Source organism: Palaemon carinicauda, chromosome 30, assembly GCF_036898095.1.
Source record: "Palaemon carinicauda isolate YSFRI2023 chromosome 30, ASM3689809v2, whole genome shotgun sequence".
NCBI lineage: Eukaryota > Metazoa > Arthropoda > Malacostraca > Decapoda > Palaemonidae > Palaemon > Palaemon carinicauda.
Window position 1 is genome coordinate 26,061,166 of NC_090754.1, and position 12,485 is coordinate 26,073,650.

Genomic DNA, 12,485 nt, shown 5'->3' on the forward strand with positions numbered 1-12,485 from the left:
ACTTCCCCTCCAGAGGGAGTGTCTGACAGTGCAGCCGTCAGCCGGCAGCCTGGTTTGGGACTCTAATCAGAGCGGTAGCACAGGCTTTTAAGCTGTTCTATCTGAGTTGAGCCACAAATACTTGGCTACATCCACTCCCCCGATGAGGAAAAGAGGAGTTTCGGACAAGGTAACTTCTACGAGGACGTAGCTGTCTCCTTGTAAGTCTTCGAGGCAGACACTCTCCCCCCTCAGACTTTTCTCCCTCACCTTCGGACGAAGTTTTCCCGCCCTCAGGAGAGTCACGGGAGGTGAGACGTTCCCCAATCACACCATTAAGGGAAACCCCACCTCGCGCGGTAAAGTCTTCTCAAATGGGGGTGGAGAAGAGCCTGCCTACATCGTGGTTGGAGTCCTGCATCCCTCCCGGGAGGGAGTCAAAGGACTCCAAGACCTTAACGGGAGTCCCCGAGCACCAAAATCTACAGGCTCAGACATTCTTTCATTATGAGAACGAACCTTTTTGAGCCTAAGGACGTGAAGCAGGCGGCTGAGAGGTGTAGGAAGTCACCAAGACTCCCTCCTATATGGGGCTTTGACACTCAAGCCCTATAAATCTCCAGCACCTCAGCAACCACGTCCCACCAAAACAACGGCAGCTAAAACAGTGGGGTCTAAGCCCTTTCCGGTCAAGGACAAGAAAGGCAATTGGTCCCTCAGGGGAGGGAAGAATCCTAGAAGGAGCAGCCGAGGCCGCAAACGCTAGGATTGCCAGTTCCCCTGCATGTCCGCCAGTTGCGGGATACCTACAAGGTTGCGCAGACAGGTTGCGGCAACTCAGGGCCGTTTCCTGGACGATTTCCGTAATCAGTCAGGGATATCGCGTCCTGTTCACAACACCTCTACCTCCCATGAGGACGAATCCGGTGTCATTTAGCACCCTTGCCATGGGATCAGCAAGGGGGCGAACTCTGTGGGCAGAGGCCCAGATTAAAGCAAACTCCGGTCAGCATGGAGACCGCAGACACAGTCAGTCTTGCAGTAAACCGCAAGACTTCTTGTGTACACCGGATCTGAAGGACGCGTACTTCCAGATCCCAATCCATCCGTCTTCAAGGAAGTACAGTACTTAGGATTCAGCATAGACAACAAGGAGTACCAGTTCAAGGTGCTGTGTTTCGGTCTCTCCACAGCACCACAGGGTTTCACCAGAGTTTTTACCCTAATATCTTTGTGGGCACTCAGGATCGGCTTGTGTCTCCTCCATTATCTGGATGATTGATTGATTGATTGATTGAAAGTTTTCTGGCATAACGGCCTGATCCTAGCAGACTCGTAGTCACTACCTCTTTGACACCGAGACAAACTTCTAGGACTTTGCCAGGACCTAAGGGTCAGGGTAAGTCTCGCGAAGTCCGCTCTGCTGCCCAATCAAAGACTGGTTCACCTAGGCATGATTATAGACACCAATCTCCATAAGGCCTTCCATCTGACAACAGGATAGCAAGGCTGAGAAGAGTCACAAGCCGTCTTTCCTGAGACAAAAAGAGCTTCCAACCCAATCGTGGTTACGTCTCCTCGGTCACCTTTCACCCTTGGCTCGTCTAGTTCTCAACGGTAGCCTCGGGATGAGGTTTCTCTAGTGGCGACTCAGGTCCTAGGGGAATCAAGACTGCGATTCCCCGGACATCATGATCCCTATGGATCCTGCGGAACAGACGAACCGCCAGTGGTGGGTGACAGGCGAGAACCTACGAAGAAGAATGGATCTTCTCGTTTCCTTCCCACGGATTGCATGTTGTTTTCGAACACCACAAAAAGAGGGGGTGTGGGGAGGGGGGCACGTTCTGTACCACAGTACCTCAGGCCTGTGGTCAGAATCGGAAAAGTGCCTCCATATGAGTCTGCTAGAGATGAAGGCCGTCTTCCTGGCCTTTCAACAGTTCCAACAAAGACCTGGCGGATCATTTTGTGGTGTGATGAGCTACAACACCACAATAGTAGCTTACATCAACAAGCAAGGAGGTACCTTTTCAAAGCAGCTATCCCATCTCTCAGTGGAGATACTGAGATAGACCAAAGTCCACTCAATTCTTCTATCGGCTCGCTTCATTCCAGACAAAGGGAATGTGCTCGCCGACAGTTGGAGCAGAGCGTCTCAGGTAATGAGTACCGAGTGGTCCTTGGATCATTCAGTAGCCAACAAAGTCCTGACTTTGTGGGGTTACCCGACTGTGGATTCATTCGCTGCAGCGCTGAACTTCAAGCTCCCGCTGCATTGCCCCCCAGTCCCAGATCCTAAGGCACTCTGGCAAGAGGCCTTCCAACAACGGTGGTACAGCACCGACGTGTACGCTTTTCCCCCGTTCTGTCTGATGAGGAAGGTGCTCAACAAGACCAGAATATCGGTCAATCTTTCGATGACCCTTTATAGCTACGCTATGGCATCACGTAGAATGGTTTCCGGACCTTCCCCAACTCCTATCAGAGTCACTGAGAGAGCTCCCTCCACAACACAATCTACTCAGACAACCACTGCCAACATCTTTCACAAAGCCGTAGCTTCGCTTCGACCTCACGCCTGGAGACTATCCAGCATTGCCTCACTAAGAGAGGATGGTCGCAACAAGTTGCGAACGGGATGTCTGGACACCTGCGTAGGTCATCCGCAAGGGTCTACCAGGCAAAGTGGCGAGTTTTCTGTGGTAGGAGTCGTTAAGGGGTATCTCTCCACTCGATACCACTTTTCCAGCGATAGCGGAGTTCTTCGTATATTTGCGAGAAGAATGCGCCTTTCAGTCTCGGCAATGAAAGGCTATCGCTCAGCCTAAAATCTAGCCTTCAGGCTCAAAGGAGTAGACATTTCTTCCTCGCTGGAACTTTCCCTACTCATACGAAGATATGATCTTACCTGCCCTCAGTCGGAAGTGAGACCTCCTCCATGGAGGTTCGAGTTCTCAGGTCTCGTAAGAGACCTCCCTACGAACCATTACGCAGGCTTCAGATCGCCACCTAACTTGGAAGGCGGTGTTCCTACTAGCTTTGGCCTCGGCCAAGCGAGTCTGTGAACTTCATGTTCTCTTGTATGACATCGCCCATGCAAGGGGATGAGGGGAGGTATCGTTCAGATTCGTCTCTGAGTTTGTGGCTAAGACACAGAATCCGGGAGTGCCGGATCCTCGATTCGACTCTTTCCGGATTTCGAGTCTGCGTTCTGTACCAGATGACCCAGACCATCGCCTACTGTGTCCAGTAAGGAGTCTAAGGTTATATCTCAAAGAACGGCTGTATTCGTCCCCAAGTGCAAGCTTTGTTTGTGAGCACTGGGAGAACGAAGAGGAGGGTCACCAAGAATACTATCTTGGCTTGGATTCGTAGGGTGATCCATCTGTCCCTGAATCCTGACCCTCCTCCATCATGTCGCCTTAGAGCGCATGATTTCAGGGGCGTAGCTATGCCCCTAGCCTTCAAGAAGAACTTCTCAGTGACGCAGGTTCTACAAGCAGGGGTGTGGAAGCGTCAGACGACCTTCACAGCCCACTACCTGCAAGACGTGACCCACAGGAGGCTCGATACGTTTTTTATCGGCCCTGTGGTGGCTGCACAACAGCTGGTTTAAACCTCAGGCTCCTTAATGGACAAGTAGCAGAGGGTTGAGGGCATTGTTACCCGGTCTTAGTCTGCATAAAAGAAAAGGTATGTGGCCCATATTCTTTTCTTCATCCTCCCCTCTCTTGGGGAAAGCAGCATCCTGGGTTCTCTGCACAGCTGACCTCAGACCACTGCAGGTAAACCATGTTTCCTTGTGTTCCTAATATTAAGTTAATCCTGTCACGTCCCCATACCCTAACGAGGTGGTATTGGGAAAGTCCTAGCCTAAAGTTTTCCATCTAAGAACTTCAGGTCAACTTCCTAGGACGAGTCACACATAATCCTTCACACACAGCTTATGTAGGCCGCAGCCCTTGCATAGCAAGGTGCGAGTGAGGTGCAGGGACTCTTTATTGTTGAGTGCTGACAAACTCAGATAATGAGTCCCTGGGCTAAGCCAAAAGCCAGTATGGCTGGGACTTTTCCACCCTTCCTAAGGGTTGAGTCACCCATATTAAATAGCGTGGTTTGTATTTCAGTTACGGAACAAATGACAAATTCGGAGATAATTTGTATTTTTCCCAACTATACAAACCTTAACTATTTAATCAAACTTGCCCGCCAGCCCTATCTCCCGTGAAGTTCTACCTCTAAGCAAAGTGAGCTCACCACACAGGTGTGTGAGGGGGGGGGGGGGCATTAGCAAGTTACCCCTCCCTACCCCCCGCTAACTAGCAATGGGGGTAGTAAACCCTCGTTAAAATTGTAATGGCTCGTCATTTCAGTTACGCCGAAAGTAATACCCATATTAAATAGGTAAGGTTTATATGGTATCAGGACAACTGCCCCCAGGACAGTTGCCCCCTGACAACTGCCCCCAGGACAATTGCCCCCGTAGGACTACTGCCCCCCCCCCCCCCCCCCCGGAAAATTGCCCCCGGGACAATTGCCCTCGTAAAACCCCTGGACAATGGTGTAAAAAAATAAAAATACATAACTAATAAAACCAATGTTTTATTGTTAATAAAAAATTAATGATTTAAAAATGCGTTTTAAAAAGATAACATTATATATTAAAATTTGTACATAGATGGGTTGCAAAAATATATTGAAAAGGGATTTAAATACTAGGGTTTTAAATTGTGAGCTATGCACAATGTTTGCTATTCGTATGCTAGAATCCTGATAGCGTTTCCGCTTAGGAGGTATTGGATGCCCAGCAAGTATTTGATTAATTATGACGCTGGATAGTGCCTGTTCTCTCTTCAACACCCCCAGAAATTTCCATATATTTGGATGAAATGACGTAACGCTTGCTTGCATATGGTTATGCCAGCCTTCTACGGCGTTGTTTGTTCGAGGTAAATCTTCAACAACACGAGTATACATACTCCACATGCTTATAGGGAAACTTGGCTGTCTCCTTGTATTTCGACGTCTTCTGCCGATGTATCTTCAAAATAATCTATTATTGCATCAGCCTCAGGTGGCAACATCTCTTGTAGTTTCTCAAACGCTTCAATAACTTTTTCTGCGGGAACAAACGCTAATGCAGGAATCATACGTATTTGCAAGGAAAAATAGGCGTCAGTTTGGTATTTAGTTTGGAGACCTTCATTTTGCACCTTAGGGTATATGCTTTGAGATAAGTGGTAAAAACATCCTTTACCATCCTTTGCAGTCTCTTTGGTAGCAATAGATTTAGCCTTTATTCCCTGTTGTACTAACAAGACTTCACGGCGGGGTTGGTCAACAGCATGGGTGTGATCATTTACATAGCCAACTACTTCATTTTCACAAACTTTTACTTTCGCTTTACAGTTATTATGACGGCGTTTTTCACATTCATAAGATGTAACATTATTTGCTAATTCCTTCTGCTTCACATAGATGTATCCTTCATAAATAAGCTTCATTTTTCCACGTTCACTTTTGACGAACTCCATGATGGGTTATGTTACTTCTTGTATTTCTTTCGAAAATAAACTATAACTCGTACGACCGATTAGACACTGGACCCTTCTTACTTTTTTTTTTTTTTGTAAACATTTGTTTGACTATACAGAATTAGCCAATTGGCGATAGCTTTCGAAATTAAACTATAACTCATACGACCGATTACCTAATCAGGAAATAACTACATAAATGGTAATAAATTTAGGAAATAGATACAATTATTTCTTCAATGACCGATTATGTAATTAGGAAGAATATCTTCATAAATTGTTACTAAAAAGTAATTACGTAAATGGAAATATGGGGGGCAGTAGTCCTACGGGGGCAGTTGTCCTGGGGGCAGTTGTCGGGGGGCAACTGTCCTGGGGGCAGTTGTCTCGGGGGCGGTTGTCCTAGATCCGACTTATATAGTTAGGAAAAATACAAATTATCTCCGAATTTGTCATTTTTGTCAGGTGGTCAAATTTGTTCCTTGAGAGCGCCCGGAACGGTTTATTGGAGGAGGTTCTGTCATAATGAGGTATATACACCGGTTTGACATTGGAATTTCGCTCGCTGTACCCTGTGTTAATTGCAGTTATTTGGGTGAAGTACAATTTGACTTTGGCTTTCGCTCGTTTTGGATTTTTTTTTTGGTATTTTCTTGGGCGCGATTAGATCTTGTTGTTTTGACCTTTGCTGGTTTTGATCTCTCTTTTGATTTTTTTGTAATGTCTGACTTTTCTTCGAGTATTAGAAGGTGTGTGAGAGATTTTAACCCTGGATAGGTACGGTGGGTCGTTTGCGACCCCGAGCGTCAAAAAAAAACAGGTTTTTCTCACGTGACTCACCCCTGTGACTGAATTTGTGGGTGATCGACCTGCAGGAGGTGTCTCCCCTACACGCTCTAGTAGTGTCCAGATGTGCATTGCTGTAGCTGTACTCCTTCCCCGATTTCTGAGACGCGTCGGGGTCGTTCGCGTCCGAGTTTACCCTTCTGAGGTAGTTTGCATAATTATCAAAGTTATTACGTATTATGAAATTGTCGTAGAATGGTGCAACTTGTATAGGTTATCAGTTGTGGAAAGTCTTGGTGGATTGTTTGGCTACCATGTGCATGTTTTTTTTTTTAGTTAAAATGTCGTTCATCACCACGAGGACCATTTTACCGCGAGTGCCCCTTTTTCATTTTTTTTCATTTTTTTGCCAAGTCATTTTTCCGTAAGATATTGCCAAATAGTGTCGTAAAACTTTTGCTTGTTTAGTGTTGGAAAGTGTGTCTAGATGATCTGGCTACCCATGCATGACTTTGTTTTTGTCAGATACGACGTAGTTATTGGTATATTGGGTATTTAACTGCGGTTACCAATTTCTGTTTTTTTTTCAATATTTGTAAAAATTACTACGTAGTAAGGAATTGCCGTATATTATTCATTTTTTTTTCATGTTTATGTGTTAGAAAGTGTGCCTTGATGGTTGGGATAACACGTGCATGTCTTTTTTTTTATCTGAGATGTCGTATATTAGAATGTCGGGCATTTTACCGCGAGTGTCCCTTTTTAATTTTTTTTAATTTTTTTGCCAAGTCATTTTTCCGTAAGATATTGCGAAATAGTGTCGTAAAACTTTTGCTTTTTTAATGTTGGAAAGTGTGTCTATATGATCTGGCTACCCATGCGTGATTTTGTTTTTGTCAGATACGACGTAGTTATTGGTATATTGGGTATTTAACTGCGGTTGCCAATTTCTGTTTTTTTTTCAATATTTGTAAAAATTTACTACGTAGTAAGGAATTGCCGTATATTATTGATTTTTTTTTCATGTTTATGTGTTAGAAAGTGTGCCTTGATGGTTGGGCTAACACGTGCATGTCTTTTTTTTTTTATCTGAGATGCCGTATATTAGAATGTTGGGCATTTTTCCGCGAGTGCCCCTTTTTATTTGTTTTGCATTTTTTTGCTTAGTCATGTTACCGTAAGGAATTGGCAAGTAGTGTCGCAAAACTTATATTTTTATAGTGTTGGAAAGTGTTTCTAGATGATCTGGCTACCCATGCCTATTTTTTTTTTAGCCAGATATGGCGTATATATAAGTATGTGTTCGATTTTCCTGTGATTGCCATTTTTTCGTTTTTTCCCATTTCTTTCAAAATTACTACGTACTAAGGAACTATCACAGAGTAATATTTCATTTATATGTTTATTTGTCGGAAAATATGCCTTGATGGTTTGCCTAGCACGTGGCTGAAATTTTTTTTTTTCTGAAATGCCGTATATTAGAATGGCCATTTTTCCACGAGTGCCCCTTTTTATTTGTTTTGCATTTTTTTGCTTAGTCATGTTACCGTAAGGAATTGGCAAGTAGTGTCGCAAAACTTATATTTTTATAGTGTTGGAAAGTGTTTCTAGATGATCTGGCTACCCATGCCTATCTTTTTTTTAGCCAGATATGGCGTATATATAGGTATGTGTTCGATTTTCCGGTGATTGCCATTTTTTCGTTTTTTCCCAATTCTTTCAAAATTACTACGTACTAAGGAACTATCACAGAGTAATGATTCCTCTAGATGTTTATTTGTCGGAAAATTTTGTTTACTTTTTTTTTTATTGAATATCATCAAATTTTTTTAGCTAAAATATTGTTTTACATTTTTTTTTTCGATTTTATTTCCCTTCAAAAAAATTTTTTTGGGTCAGAATTTTAATTTTATAGTCGTAAAATAATCGACAATTATCCAGCAACCCACCATACAATTTTTATGCATATCCAATAATAATTAGATTAGTAAATAACACCTTGAAATTGACATACCCTTCCTACATTTCAAGTGGCAGATTAGGGAGTCTGAGTCAGTGTGGTTGGCGGCCATTTTGTGGACATATCCGAAGCGTAAGCTGCCCTATCTATATATATTCTTGTTCCCTATAGAATTTGTGATATTTTGGTATATTTTTACCTGCATAAATATCATATTATATATTAAATATATGTATTTTTTTACGAAATTTCCAAGTACTCAAAAAATTACCTTTAGATATGGCCCCTGATATAAATGTAATTTACAAAATAATGAAGATTTTTTTACATATTTCTATTTTAGGATAACATATTTTTATTCCCTAAAAAAATTAGCCACTTCCTATTTCATTTGGGTACCCAAAAAAATTCATGAAATTTGGACAATTTTTTTTGGCCAAAAAAAGTTACCCTTTTTTTCTCATTTCAGATCTTCACCTCCATGGGTCTGACTTCATCCAAAATACATCAAGATGTGTCCTAAACATTCAAGAATCAATTCCTAAAAGGATTTGTGTATATATGTATAAACTTTTTTTTTATGAATTTTTATGTCAGGTCTTTTTTTTTTTCTACTTAATTTTTTAAAATATTTATAATAAATAGTTTTTCTGCAGATGAGTAGTATTTATCTTTACAGTTGTTTTAAGCATTCATTGAAGTTTTTTTTTGGCAAAAGAAAAAAGGAGGTTACTGCAAAAACTGATTTTTCAAGAATTTTTTTTGGCGTCGGGGTCGTTCGCGTCCGAGTATACCCTTAAAGGGGTGTCCGAGGACCGTACCTATCCAGGGTTAAGACCCGGCTTGCTAAAGCCTCTGTTGATCCCCACTCAATTTGTATGAAATGTAGAGGTAAATGTTGCGAGTTGGATGATCGTTGTGATGAATGTGTAATTGTTCCGTAACTGAAATACAAACCACGCTATTTACATGGGGTAATTACTTCGGCGTAGCGGATGACGAGCCATGAAAGTTTTAACGAGGGTTTACTACCCCCCCCCTCACACACACCAGTGAACGCTTCACTTTACTTTTGGTTCGGATGGCGAGCGGACGTGTCTGCTCCCATCCTCACTTGACAGCCATTAATGCTTTGTCTTTTACTTACTTTTTCTTATACTTAATATATTAAACATTCTGGTGTTTATATATATTTCTGTGTATAGAATATAGTAAGTTTTTCTTTTCAGTGTTTGTGCGGTGTATGTAGTGTACGACAACGAGAGAGTCTCGAACGGCATAGAGCTAGGCCACCACTGTTCCCTTCATGGTGTGCGGCCTTCCTACTCTAGGCCACTAAGATTGCACATCATGGAGGGCGGTCTCTCTTCTCGAGGTCGTTCACCTCTTACTACGTACTACTACTCGGAAGCTTCTTTCCCGCTGCGGGCTGAGTGGCTATTCCGTTTTATTTGTTTCAATTATTTTTATGAATCTAATTGTGTTTTTAACTGGTCAGCTTCTGGGAACACTCCCCTTCAGGGGTCTGTGATTCTTTTGAGGGCTTTATTCTTAAATCTTCAAAATCTGTTGGATGTTGTTTCATTGTCATACCACATATCATATCCATACATCAACACCGATCTCATGAATCTGATATACAGTATAACCTAATTTTGATATATAATGATTTGTGATTTGATTTCCAAATTTTACTTAATCTAGCTATTGTGTGATTTGTTTTTTTCAACCTTTCACCATACTAATTCTAAAGATCATGTATTAGAGACCATAGTTTCTAAGTATTTATGTGATTCCACCTCATTAATCCTTTTTCCTTTTAGTGATATTCCATTCTCATCATCTTTCTTTCTTCTATTTATCTTGAACCCCACCTCATGTTATATTTCCTGAATTCTGGTAAGCAAGCTTTGCAAGTCTTGTGATATTCGGCTAATAAGGACAGAGTCATCAGCATACTGTAGGTCAGCTAACCCTTATACCCCCAATGGACGTACTGGTACGTTTCACAAAGCTCATCCCTTTACCTCCATGGACGTACTGGTACGTCCTTGCAAAAAACTGATATTTACATTTTTTTTGCATATTTTTGATAACTTTATGAGAAACTTCAGTCATTTTCCAAAATAATTAGACCAACATGACCTCTCTACGACGAAAATTAAGGCTGTTAGCGCAATTTAAAAAAAATATATTGCAAAATGTGCTTGAAAAAGAAAACGCTTGGGGGTTAAGGGTTGGAAAGTTCCAAATAGCGTTGGGAGTAAAACGGCTCAACTAAGATATAAAATACATATATCGAAGGGGAGGCTCATGGGATAGGCTACTGTCCGAAGCCACGTACTGCTCGGTCGGGTAGGCTAGGCTAACTAACTGAACACCAAAAATAGCCTAAATAAAATTCAATAATCATGCTAAAACTGTATAAGACGTCAAGAGCCAAATAAATGAGACTACAATTAGTATGAGGAACTAATTGAAAGTTGTAAACAACAAAGAGATTGGGAGGTAGCGACACCAAAATGTCTGCCAAAGATACCCGTAAGGGAAGGCATCACACAAAGCCGCTAAGGCTAAATTTAACAATATTATAAAGTTAACGAGTTTTGCTACCTAGAATTATCAAAATAGACAAATATAATACTCAACTTGGGAGCAGGGATCTCCAAAATGTCTGACATTCTCAAAAACACCGAAACACTAAAGCTATGAAAACAAACACGTCTGGATATCACTGGTGCTAGAAAGGAATGAGGAAAGAAGCGTGGGTAGTGGTAGGGGTGGGGGGAGGGTAGTCGTAGTAGAGGGCAGTAGTCGGATGTAGAACGGCACTTTGTAGTATCGGGGTATATTGAGGAAGGAGAGGACTAATTGGTAAGGGACCTCTGGTAGTGGTTCTAACACGCCTCAGTTATTATACCGACACTCTATTAGAGTGAGCGAGCTGGGTTTATTCCTGGCATTCCATGCAACTTTTTTCTCTGGTATATTTAGCCGTATTTATACCTTAGAAATGGTGCTATAAGGAGCATTTCACTGGGCGACACAGGTCTCTCGCCCAGAAATAGATTTTTCCTTCGTCAAAATCCCTTTTTAGGAATGTATTCGGTCTGTCTTCTTCAGTTGCACAAAAAATTAGCTTATTGAGAAAGTCTTTTAAGATTTTTGGTGATCAATCTATTCTGAAAAAGTGTTTTAATTCTTTCATTCTACCTTGTTTCGAGTATTGTTCTCCTGTCTGGTCCTCAGCTGCTGATTTTCATTTTAATTTGTTGGACGTAACTTACTGTCGATTAAATTTCTTATTCCTGATCCCTGGTATCGTCGTTTAATTAGTTTTTAATGCATGTTGCATAAGATCTCTCATAATTCTAACCATCCTTTACATTCAGATCTTCCTAGACAATACCATCCTGTTCGTAATTCTAGATATGCAGTTAATTCTAATAGTCAGGCCTTCTCCAACATGAGGCTCAATACTACACAGTATCCTAGAAGTTTTATTCCAGTTGTGACCAATTTGTGGAATGATCTCCTTAATCAAGTAGTTGAATCGGTAGAACTTCGAAAGTTCAAACTTGTAGCAAATATTCTTATGTTGAACAGGCTGACATAAGTCCTTTTATAGCTTATAAATGAAAGTTTTTGTTTCATCATTGTTACTGTTCTTAAAATATTTTATTTGTTCATTACTTCTCATGTAGTTTAGTTATTTCCTTTTCTTACTGGGCTATTTTTCCCTTTTGAAGACCCTGGGCTTATAGCATCTTGCCTTTCTGACAAGGGTTTCAGCATAGCTAGTAATAATAATAATAATAATAAAAATTAATATAATACAGTACATTACTTCACAGAAGCCTATTCTACTGGATATGTGATGTAATAACTCTCAATTTTTTTTTCCAATGCTTTCAGTTTTGCAGCCGCAGTTAAGAGAATTTTTAGCCTTTATTTTTGTGTAATTGTATCAGTAGTATAACAGTATACTGTATACTCGAGTCAGTGGTTGGGGGAACCGCGTGATAAGCCAGGTTTGTTCCGTAACCGAAATACAAACCACGCCATTTACATTGGGTTTACTCTCGGCGTAGCTGAAATTGACGAGCCAATAGAATTTTAACGAGGGTTAACTACCCCCGCGCTAGTTAGCAAGGGGTAGGGGAAGGAGTAGCTTGCTACCCCTCCCCCCCACACACCGGTGAGTTGTCTCACTTCACTTTTGG